Source organism: Triturus cristatus, chromosome 3_1 (genome assembly GCF_964204655.1).
Source record: "Triturus cristatus chromosome 3_1, aTriCri1.1, whole genome shotgun sequence".
NCBI lineage: Eukaryota > Metazoa > Chordata > Amphibia > Caudata > Salamandridae > Triturus > Triturus cristatus.
Window position 1 is genome coordinate 204081774 of NC_140583.1, and position 18546 is coordinate 204100319.

Sequence of the window (18546 nt, forward strand, 5' to 3'; positions counted from 1 at the left end):
GGTGCATCCCATGGTGTTACTTCTGTGAGCATCTTCAAAGTGTGCAAGTCGTTCAGGTTACACTGGCCTTTGTTAGGGACTGCCAGAGGTCAGAATTCACATGTCCTTTTTTGCAAATTGTATACTCTGCTGGCTGTCAGCGGCAGTGTGGACTGTGCAGTGACTGTTCTCACGGCGTCCTTGTAGGATCTTTGTCTAGACGCAACAGGGGAGGTTAAGGACCCCAGAATACATCCTCTATGTAATAGCTAGGAACCACAAGTAACATGGGTGGACACCAACTATAATGAGCCTGCCATCTCAGGCTGGGCAAGGCTGTTCATCATAAAGAAACATTTTTTTCAAACTATATGGATCAAGTTTGTCCTGGTAGGGTCATCTGTCCTGTGACCTTTAAGTGTGTCTTTTTATATGTTTGGTAGTTCTTTTCAGGTGGCAGCGCCAATCACCACTAGATGTTTTTCAACCCAGTGTACTTTTCAGAAGAGATGTTAACACTGTTACGCCCTGCTTGTGTGGAAGGGCTCGTTGTGTTGTTAATTAAGCTTTAATGTAAATTAGTCTTACATGGAAATCCTGAACCAGATGGCGTGAAAGCGGCCTTTCTTGACATTTTGTGTACACGTTTGCTGTGAAGGCTGCACCTCGCTTGCCTCAAGGGCATGAGAAATAAAAAAGTTCTACAAATTTGTCCATATCCGCAGCACTGCTTCTCCCAACCCCCCCTGGTTTTTGTTTGTTTTGTTATCTTGGTCAACACTTTGAAACTCTCCGGGCAAGTAGCTCACAGCAAGTCTTTTTTTAAATTCTAATATGACCCACAGAAATGTAGATCATTGTGATGGAGATGCCCTTGTCCGCCTTTGTCTTCATCTTGTTTTGTGGCCTGGCAGCTGGTACCCACTGACGCTGGCAGGGATTCGGTGAGATGTGTGTGCTTCGCCTTGTTTCCACCGCATGTGCACCTCAAATGTTCTGCTCATGTGGAGGGCCTCTGAGTAGAGCTTTGCATGCTTTACCCATTGGCTGAGCAGAGTGTGATTCTGCAAAGCGCTCAGCACCAATGTGAGCGTCAGCTCTCAGGAGATGCCTGTGAGAGGCCAGCATCTTTGTTACCTGAGAAGTAGTTTTCTGTGAAGTGATGCTACTGCAAAGGCATGCGCCTGCATGCAGCGTGGTGGCTCTGAGCCTGCCTGCGACAAGCCCTAGCCTGCCAGCTATCACCTACCTAGTCCCGTTAGGGATATGTGTCTTGATATCAAAGCGGATATCCAGCAGACCATCAGTTAATTTGAGATCTATGCCGCTGGAGCTCAGTGGTTACATAGTAACTGGGCATAGTGTGAAAGTGGGGGGAGTTACTTGTCAAAGATGTCTTTGGAAACATGCGCAGCAAGACCAAATAACTTTCAATTGAATGCCATATGACATTAATGTGAATATGTTTACAGATGCCTTTAAAAAAGGAAATGATTACAAATGTATAATGCAGGTGGAATCACAGTTAACAAAAACATTTGGAGATTTTTTTAAATCAAGAGTTTTTCGATGAAAACAATCTGCCTCACAGACAAGTGTAGAACTCCGGAGCAAGGGACGGGTGTGCAGTGCAAGAGGTGACATGTCGCAGACGTCTGCTCCGGTGACAGCAGGTGTGACCATGCAGGCAGAAAGTAATATCGTTGCTTGCCTACAACGAATGTAGACATGTTTCAGCAAAAATAATGAATGACAGCAGGTCTCTTAGCAGGACACACATTTTTATTAAATCTGATACACTGTAAACCAAAAACAATATCCTTGAGTCTTTGATTAAAATATGCATATTGTTCATGGTTAATAATACCCAATAATTGTACTAGGGTGAGGCTGTGTAACTGTGGCTTGTAGGGACTCTGTAGCAAGGAGGGGTTTGCTATGGAGAGGGGAATAAATGTGCCATGCATAGACTCGTGAGATCTCTGCTAGAAACTCGACTCCTGGGCCTCGGAAATTCTCGGTTTAAAAACCCTTGAGAGTGGTGTCAGCAGTTAATTGTTGTAAGGCATGGAAATGTTTAAAGTGGCCACCCATGAGAGAGACAAATAAACTATTCCCATTCCCCGGCCCTGCATCTCTCACGGTACCAACAATAGGCATTCTAGCATGTTGTTTTGTTTGATGAGGTCTGCTTGGGTTTGGAGATCTATTGTGACATCATTCACGCTGCTGAAAATGGCGAGGCGGTATTGATCCAGACAGGCAGGCTGTTGTGTGTGATGGTGGTGCATGGCTATGGTAAGCACTTTTGGAGCCAGATGATTGAGTAGAAATGCTTTATTGGAATAGTACTTCACCCACGACGGGCAGCGACCGGCCGGCTCAGAGCCCAGGGGAAACTGACCGCCGTCTATCACTCACAGCCAGCATGGGCCTTACATTTAAATTCATAGAGTTTTAAAGATTAACATGCCGCGGTGTACCTCGGGCTCCCAAGCGAATAGGCGCTAAAGGCCGCAAGCCACACCGCTACACTCACCTGCTTTTGTTTTGTAATGCAATCCTAGCCACTATTACACAGAGTATAGGTATACCCATACCGGTAGATTCCTCCCTAGCAGTACTGGTTCGGAAACCACGATCATGGAAAATAAGGACTCAAACAGATATAATGTAACGTATCAATTGTTTCTGGCGACTACAACGAGTAGTTGCCAGGAACTGTGGTACTTACGGATGTGGGATGCAATGGTCATGGAGAGGTTGTCTGCTAACATGTCTGAATGCAAGGATTAATTCAAAGGTGTGTGCAACTAGTGGTAATGTATATGGCCAGGCAGGATCTACAACTGGGTCCTGTCAGATTGGGGTGTTTAGGGCTTAAACAATCAAATGTAACCCCTGACTTGATTGGTAAGTTGTGTTAGGACATTATGATGAAATCTTGAACTGTTACTAAGGGTTTTAGGGTTAGTTTAAGATGGGCAGAAAGGGAAATGGATGGGGAGGGCTGTCGAGAGGGAGTGTTACTGTTACCTTGCTATAAAGCAGGTGCCAGTGACCAACGGTTGGCGCCTCTGTTGAGTTTACCTTTCCACCTTGTATTCTTATGATGTGCTCATTTACCTTGTACAGGTCTCGCGACCTGCCTCGCGATGTCCACTGGTCACAAGCCCTCACCTATGGTTCTGTGACGTCCTCCTGTTCTATTGTAGAACCTTGGGCGAGGGTGGCGGTTGGGAGACAGTTGGAGGAAGACTTGTTCGTAGTAGACGCCTATTGGTGTCAGGGCTTTTACCACAATAAAGACTGCTTCACGTACCTGCTCATCTTTGAGTGGTCTTTACAGCCTCTTGCTGCTCCCCCAAAAGTGATTTTCATGAAAACTAAACAAAAAGACTGTGCAAATCCTAACTAGGCCTGAAGGGTGGGGTCTCCAATAGTAGCCATAGCACAGGGCCTGTTTGAATTTGCCTCGCGGTGTGTTGTCCTTCAGCTGATGAGCAAGATTTCTTCACGTATCTTGTAAAGCAGGATTCTCCAATGTCAGTCCAGTAGGGCTGGATCTAGGACAGATTTTTAGGATAATTACAAAGCACAGACGCAAGGAGTAGTAAGCGCTATATAAATTCAATTTCAATTTACATTAAAATGGGGTTAGGCTAAAAATCTTGCATGATTCCGGCCCTCCAGGACCGACTTTGGAGAACCCTGTTCTCAAATTAACCACATTGTCGTCCATCCAAATACTTTTCTAATGTTAGTCATTTTTAGGTCTCGCCTGACCCAGCGCATGCGCTGGTCTGGCGAGACTTATTGAGAGGGCTCCAAAAAGTGCTACCAGGCCAGCCTAGAGCTACAGTGCATGTGCGCGGGCGTGCGCACCGCGCTTTACCGCGATTACTTTCACTTTCATGGCCGCACGGCCGCTTTGATGTTTGATCGTGATCGCGATCACTTTCGCGGCTGCAGGACCGCTTTGCATAGCCAATAGGTCTCACTTTTGGGACCTTATAAGTATTTAGTTATGCAACTGTTGCATGGCTAAACACTTATATGTTCCCAAAGGCGAGACCTATTGGCTATGCCAATGCTTGTTTTATATTGGTTACTGTCAGGTTATCTTGGTTTGCCTGCAAGCTGCCTAGTAGACTTGGATACCGCATGGTGCTGCTTGCATTAGTATAAAAGTCTGCTCGTCACTGAACCAACATGTGAAAGGAAAGGGTGACGCTGACGAGCTCCCCAGATGACACTGGTAGGGCTGTACCTCTTTGAGGAGTGCAGAGTCTCTGCCCCTTGCCATTTCGGATGTGTGTGGTGTACTGAACATCATTGGCAGTTGTATAATGATAGACTTGTTATATCATCATCATTGCAACCTGGACATTTAGGAGTATCAGACAGAGTAACCCCCTAATGCCCTCATTATTATGACTTACAGCTGTTCCTTTGTTTTACCCCGATGGAGTCCTCCTCTTTTACCGGGATAGAAGTCCTAGTACCCTTCATCTGCATCCAGCAGCAGCACAGTGGCTACTGGAGCACTCGTGGAACAGGCCATTTGTGTCCAGTGAAGCTTCTTCAATGAATGTGGCCCACGGTGTCACTTGAGATATTTAGGGCAGGGCGTTTTCGTGAAAGGTAATTTTAAACTCTCCTGTAGTAGTAGTTGGCCGCATTTCTGGTGAAGAGGAGGGACTGTCTGGGAATCCTGGGCATGAGGAGCGTGCTGGTGTAGATCATGACATTGATTGATTCCTCCGCTGCCGCATGAATGTGGATAGAGGTGGGCAATTGTGATGGTTTTTGTGGTGATTTGTGCTCTTTGACCTTTTTGTGCCAGTTGCCACTGTTGCTGCTGTGCGGTTTTTCAATTAATCTGATCAATGTCGCCTTTTGTTCTCTCAAGAGGATTTGCACATTAATTCATCTTTTTAAATTATTTGGTGGGGTGTGATATTTAGTTTTGGCAATTTCTGGACCCCACGCCCCACTACACCTACTCCAGAGGACTGCAACCCATCCGCATCATGCTCACACCCATTGTGAATGCCTAAACCTCTTCCGCGGCCTTCCCAGATGCTTGGCAACACACAACTGTCCTCCTGTTACTGAAGAAACCCTATGCTCACCAACTACAGACTGATCTCCCTGCTACTATTCCCGGCCATGGTCAACAGACGCCTCACTAAATACCTCAATGACCACCAACTTCTCGACACCACCCAGTCTGATTTCAGAGCCGACCACAGCACAGAAACTGCCATCGTTGCCGCCACAAATGACTCTGGATAGAAATGACACAACGGCCCTCATCCTCCTGAATCGCTCTGCAGCATCTGACATGGTCTCCCACCCCATCCTCCTCCAACACCTACACAACATCTGAATCCACTGATGTGTACTCCGAAGGATCCAACCTTTCCTGGCTAGATGGACACAGTCAGTCAGGCCTGCACCATACATCTTGGACGCCAACGACCTCATCTGCAGAGTTCCATAAGGATACTTTCTCAGCCCCAACCCTCTTCAACACATACATGATCTTTCTCCGTACTTTGTGCGAGTAGATTTGTTTTCTTTCCCATTCCCTCATGTGCTGCATCTCCACTCAAATATCCACCACGGCTCTCTATGCTGCTGCACCTTACACCCACGCTTGTCCATTGTTTCCCCACCCCTCCATGTCCCTCTAGCTTTCTTTCCCTTGCTTTTTATAAATGTAACTTCTCCATCCAGCCTTTCTGTTGTTCTCCCTCCCCCCCTGCTGCTCCAGCCACTTATTGCGTTTAATTTGACTTGCAAACTCCACCACTACACTCACAAAAATCATAGATTTCAGTGTGCATACTTAAGTGGTGGATTGTCCACTGTTGGATAATTTGAGGGCTTATCGTAAGAGTTATTATCCAAATGTACCTTGAATTAGATTTTCTTTTCTATTTATTGAACTGCTTATTGCCAAGTAGGGAAATTGTTTTCTCTAGACATTCTGAAATTATAGCAGTATTTAAGAGACTTTTCATAGTCAATTTGTACACTTGGGGCCTGATTACAACTTTGGCGGTGCAGCGCCGGGTCCCCCCACCGCCAAAGTGTAACTCATGTCTGGCTGGTTTTTGTTTTGATGTGCTCACAGCAGTGCCCTGAATATGGCCACCTCCATTGTTTCCCCTCACTTCTGATAAAATGATCCCATCTCTCAACTATTTATTTCTAGATTTCTCTGTTGTAAGTCAGATTCAAGTTTGAAAATTCCTCAAATCTTGATTCGATGGATCAGGATTTAAGAACCCTAACTTTGCGTCTACTTTGGTGATTGTAAGTGTCATGACTTCAAAACATTTTGTGAATGAGGCATTGTTTTTTATCCACCTGGTATATGTTAGATCAATTAAGATTATTACTTCTGTAATCTCAAACTTGAAAAAGGTTTACTGAAGTTCTGGAGAGACCTTAAGACCCTCCTCTCCGGTTCCACCTGTGAGTAGATACCCACTTCTGTACTAGACCCACCCAGACTTCTATGCAAACCTGGGTGCAGAGAATAGTCTAAGTCCAGGCATACCATGGTGTCATCCAAGCCCGTAGCATTTCATCTTCTGACTTTTGTAGGATTTCACCCCATCTCAGTGGCTGCTTGACATACTGGTATTAGGAGATATTAGGACATATTCAAGTCCTAGCCTAACCACTACTTACTGTGTCTCATTGTCTTCCGCCTATAATTGCTCTAATCTTGCCCGTAGCTGCTTGGTACGTTTAACAATTACAAATACTCCCAGTTGTATAATTACCCTGCAGTGCGTTTGCTGCTTGGGTACCCCTTCCCTTTGGATAGTCAACATTTGCTGTTCTTCTCTATAGAGTCTGCAGCTTCCATATAAAGTTTATGCTACAGAAATACGCTGTGTGCTGGTTACAGCGGCTCCCTGCAGTGAGAACGGTCGGCCACACCTGGACCAATCACTGTGATGCACATGTCCCTCCAATGAAGTTGTCTAGTACCAAGAGAAGAAAGTGATTTTATATTACCAGACCTCCAAAGTGAGTGTGTGTGATAAAAGATAAAAAACACAAAACTTATGGCTCAGCTGTAATTTATTAAATTGTTGCAGCTTGTGTTTTTGATTTGAAAAACCTGGTTCTTGCTTTAAGAGCGCACCCCCAGCTCGGCCTGGGAATCATGCCAAATCCTGTAAATTCGGGATTTACCGTCCACAGTTCAGCTAATTAAAGTAGCAGTGTTCTTGCTTTCTATGTGTTTGCCTTCGCTTTTTTGTGGTGAAAATGCAAATTAGCATTCTTCTGCAAAAAACATTTGTAGAAAGGGTTAAACGAAGTTTTCAACTAAAAACTGATGTGAGGGGAAGGAGATGGCGAAGCACCATTGGACAAAAAAGAAACAAATCAGAAACGGGGAGTTGCCGCGGAGGTGGGCGGTTTAATAAATGATACAAACAACTCTGGCTAGTTGTATGTATGCTGGTAGGCCCTGGCCTGATGGGCTTCTTTGGACCGCCATGACCAAATAGAGCATTTGGCACATGTGAACTGCTCTAGAAAGTTACCTTAACTGTCTTTTGCTCCCTTGTTAAATAGTTATGATTGTCTAGAACATAATACAGCTTTGGCTTATGTCAAGTGTTTTAAACCACTATCTTTGTAAGTCACTTTTGAAACCACTTAAGCGGGATCTTTAGCTTCTGGCTGGCATTGGGCATCACTGCTCTTGTCTGGGGCATTAGAGGATGGTACCAGGAGACAGCCATAGTCTTACAAAGAGGAGCCCTGGGCCTAAATTTGGATGTTGGATTCAAGGACACTAATCGTAGAGAAGAAGGCACACAAAGACAACCACTCTTACTGTTGAACTGAATACGATATTAAGATGATTGAATTGTACATATTGGCCTGTCGGCTCATACATCAGTTTGCCTCACTCTCTTGTAAGAGGGCATGCATATAGTGGTCGGCGACTTTGCAGCCACCTACATTCTTGGCAAACAAGGCACTGATGGTCTCATACTTTGCCAGCGGTGGCGACTTGAAAGGGAAGTTTTTGCTGTGACATTCTTTCCTCTGCAGATCATCTTTCAGAAAATGGACTAATGTTCAGATTTACTCAGCTGCACTCCTCCACATCTGTCTCATTGCTGGATGCATGAAGAGAAGAGTCAAGCTCTTCTAATCGTCGGGTCCATAGTGATACCCACTCAGCATCCAGTTAGGGAATGTAAGAAAAATGTACTAATGTATTTGAATTGAGGTTTGGTGTAAATGCCAGGTGTGCCCTGTACTATCTTCCACAAACCTCCATGCTGGTGGTCATGGTGTGTGTGATTTGTGTAAGTCTAGGCAGAAATTGTACTTCCATCTGCACCAATGATCACCTGTCAGATTCCCATCCCCTCCAGTGCCTGTGCATCATCAGTATTTGAGTCTATAACTACGCTCAGAGGCATTCTCTTTTGCTGAACTTTGCATCATGCTTTCTGAAGACGTTGATGTCTCAGCGTAAAGTATTATAAGAACTTGGTAAAAGATCGGTAAGAGCTTTATACATTTTCTGGGTTGCGCGGACATTCATATCTCTCACATGTTTTGGGTTCTAAACCAGACTCTTTCATAAAACTGTTTGAAATCCTACATACTACAATTGTTGTGTGAATTGTTTCAATTCTTTATTTCGGACTAGATTTACCCTTTAGGCAATTGGTTTATGACATTTAAGTACTGTTTGCGCTGTTTGATGAATCTTGAAATGCACTATGACAACTCAGCATTTTCTCTAGAAACATGCCAACAAAGGCAAAGTAAAGTATGTATTTAGAATGCAGTGTTTCCTTTTACTGTATTCCTGGGACACAAAAATACACTGTGTAGGTAAAGTTGCTGACCTTTATTAGTAGGGTTACATAAAGTTACGCCAATGGTGGGGGCATCTCTAACACCAGTTATGCACGTCCGCTAAGCGTCCCTCATGTTGGCCGTGGTGGATGGATGCCAAGTCTCAGCTAGAAACTCCAATTTTTCTGTCCTCTCAGCAGGCCTCAGAATGACAGCCCTCGCCCAAACTTGCGCCTAACATCTTAGGATGACTTTAAGTCTAGTGAACATGAATCTTACACTGGAGTGAACCCCCAGGGTTCCCTCGTGCATGTCTCACATGCAGGAGAATTTAGAAGCTGCTACTACCTTACTCTAAATGTGACAGTGTGTGAAGTAGCACATACAGTTACTGCATAGGAGGGCTGCATGCATGCATTTTATTGGACCAGCAATCCCCTAAATTTACTGTTGGGATTCATACATACACATTGTATGGATGGGTTGTATATATACTCTTGCTTTACTCTCTCAGATAAATTATGTAGTTAATATTGGTGGATAATTCAGTTTCAGTTTGTCAGTTGAAACTTTATATAAGCATTAGGGTTGCACGGTAAAGCTCTTGTACACACTGACAGACCAAATCCTCTTCATCTTTGGGTGATATAGTTCACTTCAATTGAAAAGGACTGCTCACACATGCTTCGGCACCTGCATCCTGCAGTGTTGAGCATTCGGCGGGGATCTTCTCCCACTAGCTGTGTCTCTACCAGGGGCGGCTGGTGGAATATGAAACTGGTGAGGCGTATGCAGAGCGAATCAATGCATGCGAGCAAGCGAGAAGACGGCAATAAGGAGTGTTCGGGGGGGGGGGGGGTTCTCCCCCGTGAAGACATTTTTTAAAAACTGGCATCTTTTTGGTGCGATTTTCAGCACTATATCTGTGATAAATGGACTAAAAATTCAGTAGTTCTAGGCATTCTTAAAGGAAAACTTATACATTATTTCAGAGAATTTCTGGGTTGCCAAGCAAGTCTGACTTCTGAAGAGGGCTAGGGTACTAAGCAAGACTGCTTTGGCTCTACCCTTTCCAATAGAAAACACTAGTTAGCGATGTGAACAAGTTCAATGGACAAACCTGGGGTCTAGGGAGAGTCCCTCTCCTGAGAAAGAAATTTAAAAAGATTGGCAAATGGTGCATTTTAAAGCAAATGAATGCAGCGATAAAGCAAGGCTTATTAAGCAGTGGGAACGTATAGCCTTGAAATATTAAAACATTAAAAACTGCCCTGTATCTTCTTGCATTAATTTGTTCAACAGTTACTGTAATATGTAAATTGTACAGCATGACAACGTTAGCCCTTTAAAATGTATGCTTAGCTTGCCCAGTGTCTTGCACTGCATGCAGCATTAACTTTGGAAAGTGATTGCTCAGATCCACCACTCCACAGAGCCAGAGCCGACGGCTGCAGCTTCTCCCACCTCACACCCAGGACTGGAACAAGCTTCTAATGCACAGCACAGCCACCGCCTCAGTCCTTGAATTCCACAAGAAACTGAAGACATGATTCTTTGCTAGACCTCAGACTCAATCAGCTCAGCTCCCTTCTTAGCTAACACCTAGATACCCTTAAGGGTGAGGTGTGCGCTCTACAAATAGTCGTAACAACATAGCAAAGGAGTCTGCGAAGGTGGCTTCCGGTGGAGCACCGCTAGTCATAGTGAGGGAAAAGTGTCTTCGTGCACAGGCTTTGCTACGGACAGTTTTTAGCTTAGCTGCTAATAGGCCTCAAGCGTTTCCCCATCTGACGTCCATAACACTGTCTGATATGAGGCTAGGTTTTTTTCTCTGCATTCTTGTAAAGTACTGCTCAATTTATAAAGGTATGAGCCCTTGGCGGTAGGCCCATATGAAACCTGTAATGTCACATTCAGCCATCTGTTGATGTGCTCGCGCATGATCAGCTTACTCAGCGTGAACTACCACTTTACAAGGCAGAACACAGGCATGCAGCTGAAATTACGTAATGAATCAGCCATACATGTGTGGGCTGCCTCACTGATAAAATGTTGTGCCTAACCAGCCGGTAAAAACGTCAGCTGTGTCCACACTCTGTGAGAACCTTTGAAGAGCTGCAAAAGCAGACACGTGCTGTATTCAGATTTGTGACCATCCTCTGTAGCTGCAAAAAAGTGATGTGTAAATTAGACCGCCTTCTAACCTAGATTGCACAGACTGCACCGACTTTTATCTGCAGCGCTTCCTCCTGTGATCCTTCACTCTTCCCTCAAAACAGTACACACGCCATTTCCGGAGTGGAGCACGCGCACAGTGTAATGGACCAGCACAATGTCCAATTGAAGATCCAGAATGCTGACAACGCTGAATGGGCCATCCTGTGTGGTGATACGCAGCTCTGCAAAGCAGAAGTTCGTTCTACCCGCAGTGGCACCGAGCCGCATGTGCTTCTGAAGCCCATCTGGCATGCCTTCACTCCATGATTAGACCTCGACAAAACAGGAAATGTTTCCAAGTCTCAGTTGAAGGTAACTGGCAGCGCTGTTTCTTGGTGACCTCTTGGACTTTCACTTTTTACTGTGTTCTCGTACACTTCACAAGTTGCCCCCTCTTCCCCGCACTCACCTTGCCTGCTCACTCACTCCTCTCCCCCGCACGCACCTTGCCTGCTCACTCCCTCCTGTCCCCTCACCTTACCTGCTCACTCCTTCCTCTCCCCTGCACTTACGTTGCTGTTCCTGTCACTTGCCCCTACGTTGTGCACTCACATGCCTGCTCACCTTGCCTGCTTCGTTCACTTCCATCTCTACTCCGCACTCACCTTGCCTGCTTCTCTCACTTCCATCTCTCCTCTCTAAACTCTCTTCTCTTCCATGCAAACATATTGTCTGCTTCCCTCAATTCCATCTCCTCTCTTTACTCAGCTTGCCTGCTCACCTTGCCTGCTCCCTCACTCACGCACTTCGCCTGCACTCACCGTGCCTGACTTACAAACTCCTATCTTGTGAATCGAGAAAATAGCAACTGAAAGGTGGCTGGTTAAGGTTTGTTAGGGAGCAGCCACTACCCGGAAATGTGTGTAGCACGTTTGGTTTAGTAACGTTTGCTCCGTTTGCACTAGAAATATTTTCCTTGCGAAATCTGCAACCAATGCAGCAGATTCTTGATTGAGTGGCAGAAGCAATGCACATCCATGATTATGCAGAAAGCACAGGGGCCGAGAATTGCACAATCCCAGTGGCTCTGCCTACAGGCAGCAACTGCAACCTGTCAGTAACATAACCTAACACACAGGTACCCCACCCTATTGTGACCCACCTTATTTGTAAAGTATCTGCCCCCAGTTCTCCGAACGATGACCACGCCCCTCCTGAAACACGCTCCAATTCCTCGGTTGGTAGTCCCATGGCCCAATAATTTCCTCACTCCGTCCACGAAGGGCCCTCCTCGGCACACAAGAAGTTGTCTGAGGGGCCTGCTTGGGGTGAGGGGGCTGGTGGAGGGAATCCTGGATGTACAGGATCACAGCAGTGTCACAAACCCATCACGAGTCACCCCAACCCAACAAGAACCTTCTTCAGCACATCGCTGTCGTACCCCAGCACTAAAATAAGCCCACACCAGCTGGCCACTGGTAATATCGGAGCCCAATCACAGAATAGCAAGGCACCTCAGCAGTTACAAGATATCACCATGCAGCAGCCCTCCATACTGCGCACTATACAGTACACTTATATATGCTATAAAAGAGAAACATGGGGCCCAATGAAATGTTTTTATATAGAACAAGTGTACTAAGGAACATAGAGTCCACAATTTACTGCTACAGTACAAAGGTCACAATCTTTGTTACTGCCAGGGTACCATGACGGTAATGTGAAAAACACTATTTAATAGACTGCACATTACAACTATTGTTTTACTATGTGGAGCTAACTGTGCTCCGGTGGTAGTTAGATATTACAAGGTACATGAAAAAAAAACTGTGTAGCATATAACCTGTATGCACATCGCGAGGCAGTGATGCGCGATTTATTGCGGTTGGTGAGGGAAGGGGTGGCCAACATGACGACCCAATCAAGGCACTGCCTTTCGTGAGGCCCGGCGCCTCCACTCACTGTATAATGGCACAAAATAGCATATTACAGTTAGCACTTCAAAAATACACACATACAATCACGCACACAGGGTAACTGTACTGCACATTAAGGTTTGTGTATACAACAAATGCACCTTACACATAGCACAATATGTAACACCAGCGGTACATGAGAACGTTACAACTCACGATACTCTGAACATTAGCCAGTCGCGGCTCGCGGGGGGAGGGGTCGCGCGTGGGGGTGGTTTTTAAAATAAAAACCATCTTACCTGGTCCGCGCCGCCTCGGATCCGTTGGCGCCTTCAACAGCCGCAATCACTGCGCAGTGCTGGCAAGTGAGTGGCAACCCCCTCAGCCAAGCTTGGCGCTGGAGCAGCGCCAGGATTGACTTGGGGCACGGTAACTCTCCGCCCGCCAGCCCATTAGGAGACCGAGGTTTGAGCCTTTGCTCAACCCTAGCTCTCCTAAAGGGCATGCGCAAGCCTGAGCAGGCACCAGTGCGCATGACTGGGCATGGGCGAAAAATTCACTGACCTTCCCACTCATGCGCACTTGTGCTGCTGCCTCCCCCTGACAATGCATGTCAGTCAACATGACGCCAGACCGCCCACCCCTTCAGACTCTGAAGGGGGTGGGCGGTCCGACGTCATGCTGACTGACATGCATTGTCAGTTCTCCCTCGGCGTCTCTGAACGTAAGTAAACTGAGAGTTTACTTAAGTTCAGAGACGCAGAGGGAGCTGCGGGCGGTTGGTGGGGCAACGCCCCAGCGCCCTAATGGACGCACCGCCCCTGGTCTCTACTGATTAATCTTTAGACTTCTGCTTACAATTATTTGTAAAATTGAGACCAAATTGGTTTATATGACAGTAAACAAGTTGTGTTCGATGTTTTACCATATTTGCACAATTTGTCCATCATCCCCTTTGGTACCCCTTTGGTATCAATTTGTTATCACGGCATTAAATCACTTTTCAGAAAAATCTTAAATACAGTAATTTAGAAGGAGCCCTCTGAAAAGGGAAGCTTACTAAATTTCCAAACGGGAGATCCTAGAACCAGTGCAACTAAAAATGATACTTTAATTTGATCCCATTATTGACTTCATATCCTATATCTTTTACTTGCCTTTATTTATTTGTATTTTCTTTAGTTCGGTCTGTAAGTCTTCACTGTACTAATGCCAATGCATTCTGTTGGGAAAATGCACCCAGTTGCTGCTACGCCGGATACTCTGCTTTTTCCAGAGACTAATCACTTCATGCCATGCACATGGTATCTTTGCATTACAGTGTTATATCACTTCATTGAATCACAAGGCATACCACAGTCCGCACACAGAACCTTTCTTTTCGTTAAGGACTGTTGAATGTGCTTAGGGAGGTCAGACCAAGACTTTCTGGCCTCTAAATGTATGCAGAGCTGTGATGGACTTCCATCTGTGACAGGACATTGATTCGAGGTGAACATCTTTCCAGTGGGATTTAGAGCAACTTGGATCATTTTCGTACCAGAGATGTCTCTCTGGGAGATTGCAATATCACTCTGTCCACAATGTGCTGCACACTCTCAAGGTCATCTGGCCAATGTCATCCAAGGCCACCTCCCAGAACTCTGAAGCCATCCTCCAAGAATGTAGTGACCACATGACCATCCAGATACACAATGTGCAGAAGATCACTTCATGTTCATAACTCTGCTCGAGGGTGCTCCCCTGTACCATCCCTTTCAGAGACTTGAAGGCGAACCTCTTCTGCTGAGCATAGAGCCGGATACCTCACCCTGATCCCCTACTATGCCTAGCTGCCTTCATAGTCTTCCCCCGCATCCCCTTCTGCCTGCCATCGAGACACCAGCACTGCTTGACACTGCTTGCCAGTGGGCCTCACATAAATGTGGTCTTCACCATCTTTATTGCTTCAACTCAACACCTCTTTTACAAGGGTGGATAATCTGATGTCAGTTTAAACTGAGTGGCAGGGAGGAGGGCGGGATTATTTCTTCTTGTTGTGTGCTCAGTCTTTCATATTAATAAGATGGGCAGGGAAAAGTAGGTACTCGGGACTTCAAATGTTGTTATTCACAACACAGCTGCCGCATTCCTGCCTGTAGTTCTCTGTTGTCTCATGACTAAGGTACAGTGATGCAAGTGATGGTCATTTTTCCTCAAACGTTCTGCTGATAAATAAGGCAGAGAACAAGGGGCTCTCAAAGCCGGTAAGCTGGTACAGCTGGTAAAACAATATAGAACTACTTCTTACAGGGTTTAAAAAGGATTATCACAGCAAACATCTTCTGCCCCAGAGGTTATGTCAGTGGGAGTTGCTAACACCAAAACCCTTGCCTACTACAGTAATCTGCAAAATTCCATGTAGGAAAACTCCTTACTACTGCCTTTCACACAGTGTAATAAGCATCCGTCCTTATAAGTCTGTTGGCTTAAACAAATGATTTTTAAAATAAATAAGCAAGTCCTACCTTCTTTTTTCTTATTTTTTCATAATAAACATATAGACATATGGTATTGAACATCACTTTCCCTACTGAACCAATCAGGTCTGACAGTGCCTGTTCGCTTCACCACTCTGAAATGCACCGTCGTGCCATGGTAGCTCCTGACGCATTGCCTGAGGCACCCGGACTGCAGCAGCCAGGTGTTCAGGCATAAACCGGGGCTGAGGAGAGGTGAAGTTGTCCTTGTTATACCAATGTTTTGCTAAAATTATGGGTTGGGGCCTGGCTGACCCCTCAGCTCTACCAGTGCATTGACTGGTAATCTAGCGCCCGGCAGGCTTATTATCTAAGTGTACGTTGGTACCCACAATCCAAGGAGCAGATTTGAAATCGTTGTTAGTGTATCCACAGGGGCACTGTGCCAGGTAGGCACTGCAGCGCAAAGTAAAGCTATAACCAGGATGTCAAGCACCCAAAACCAAGGTTCCCAGTTTCAGAGTTAGCAGCGCGGCATTTCCAGCAGCAGCAGCAGTGATCGCGACCGGCGATAAAGACTGGTGGAGCCCAAATTAAATGATTCATATCCCTGAAACGAAATAGTATTGGTCATCACTGTTTCAATGATCCATGCAAGTGAAGGATACCAAACGTGACGATCTACATCCAAGACTGTTTTTTTTGCAAGAAGTAGTGCCCATGGACGAAACAAGTTTGCTTCTTAATCTAAATACCCAACCCTGGCTCAGACCGGTAATTCACGGTCCGCATTCGTGATACTCTTAGCGTAAAGACATGCGGATGAGGGAGAGGGTGAGAAACTCAATTAGAGATAAACGAGAAACGGACAAAAGTAGAAAGAAACAAGAAACGCAAGCAAAAAGGAGACGGAGAGGGTGGAGCAAGTGAGTGGAAGGGACGATGTGTGCGAGGAGAGAGGCGCGCGTGTGCGCTTGGGAGAGCAGTCTGCTCATTTTCAAGCACTGCACTCGTGCTTGTTGCGCGCCCCTGCTCGATCCCGCAAGGTGGATGTTGCCACACGCACGAGTGTGTGATTGAAAATGAGCAGATGGACGGCTAAAGGCCCTCATATGCAACGCATGCGCGCTGCGTAGTCGAGACCTAAAAAGGACCTGTTCTCTCCTGCTGATCACTACACAATATGCTTCCACCACCGCACTCGTGCTGCTTAATTCCTGGTGAAGGAGTAGCCTTCCACCACTATGAGGTCAGCGCTTTGGGCACCCCTTCCAGTCTGTGAGACAGGCCTGTGTAATTGTACACCGGCATGATAGATATTTCCTAACACTTGTCACCTCCTTGAATGCATAATTATTTGGAGGTGGCTGTTGCTATCATCTTTTTTCTTAATGGGTTGGGCCAAAAAGCATTGAAAAGGAAATAAGTTGTACATCCAGCCATCCACAAGCTTTGATCTTACTTGTAGTAGCCTAACTGTAAATGAAAGAATACAAAACTATGCTAGAATCTAATGAAATTAAGGACATATGATCATAGCTTAAGTTCAGCATGGTAGATAAGCAAGTAGGGCACGTTTGAGAAACCTCAAAAGCATTACATTTCTAGGAGCGGCTTCGTATATACTGATAAGGAGAGACATAACTGTATAAACTCCCAGGAAAATATTCACCCTCTCATACATAGCTAAGCACATAGCACCATCTGCACAAAGCATGGCATAAAACAGATAACTATGTTTAAAAAAGTTATCGAAAATGTACTGCATCTGTGCAACACTTTGTATTTAACCATTGTAAATGGCAGAAAGGGGCGTTTTGGAGCAATTTTATGTCTCCCAGCAGGCTTGACTGCAGTGTGTTTGATCACCTTGTTACTGAACAACAAACAACATGATCAAAGCATTCTCTGCCAAACTCCCAGATCACAAACTGTGCTGTCCTTACAGACGCTAAATCAATGCAACGTTTAAACAAATTGCCCTTAGGTACAAATAGAAAAAAACACATCAAAGGACACATAAAATAGCAGTGAAACAGAAACCCTTACAAGCACATTCCTTTAAATAGGCTGAACTCTTACAAAAATACAGTAATCTGGTTGTCAAATAAATAATACATTGTTATTTAAAAAAAAAACATGCAAACACTAGTAGACACGTCACAAGCACACTTCAGTTCGTACAATTAAATACAGAAAAAGAAAACTAATAAATACTTTTTGACTTGTAAACCACTACATTACCTCTCACGACCGGCTAAACTAAAGACACAGGAAGGCCATAACCTAAGAATACGATGAAACCTCCCAGGTTTACAGAAAGACAGAGAAAACTGCTAGACGAAATTAAAAAGATCTCGAAACTAAATACCTAATGAGCTAGACCTACATTTGGAAAAATAGGACAAAACACATTCCCGATGCTTTTTACTGAAATTCTAAATTAAAGACGATTTACAGACCAAACCACAGATATCAACAGATTGCACACGCTACGATAGGGCATTAAAGATCAACAAACAACACATGACTCGCCAATATGTAAAATAAAAGACTTTCAACAAAGGTTGCATAATGCCAGAACTGGTGGTCTAAATGAGCTTAATTAGATGAAAAAAATGCAAAAGTATTTAATCAGATTTTACAAAATAGGCACTACTTGCCACATTGTGGAGAAGCTCCCCACACTCCTATATCAGCGCAGCATCCGGCAGGTACCTGTGGTATCAGTGTGGGTAGCACAATAGATTAGCCCTTGTGGTGCTTGTTTATATATTAAATGACACAGACGTTCTTCAGGGAGACAAACTGTTCATTTCTCACAATGCGGCTCTGTACTCTATCGCAAATGCCTTCCTTAACCCTTAGAGGAAGTCATCGGCCCCGGGACTGCTTCTCTGGGAAGGGGAGGTGGGGGGCGGACATGTACCCGTTTCGTTGGTTTTCTCAAGCGGCCTTCTTCAGGGCGGCCACATGCAGCAGGCGTGCCAATGAAGTAGAACCACTTCTTTATCATTTTAAGGTCCTCAAGAAACTTTACACAAGCCACTAACACTGTTCAAAAAAAGAGGTTGAGCAGATTGTTTTTAGAAGTTCCTAATTGTTCAGGATAAGCCGGTTGCTGAGATTATGGTTTGTTATTTTCTTCATTGTTAATTCAGCCCTGTGCGCCGTTGAGGCCT

General features: G+C 45.1%; 1 protein-coding gene across 7 annotated transcripts in view; it reads left to right on the forward strand.

Annotated features, from left to right (window-relative positions):
- Positions 1-18546, forward strand: part of TLN2 (talin 2) — a 1262084-nt gene that overhangs the window by 503752 nt on the left and 739786 nt on the right. The window lies entirely within an intron of this gene.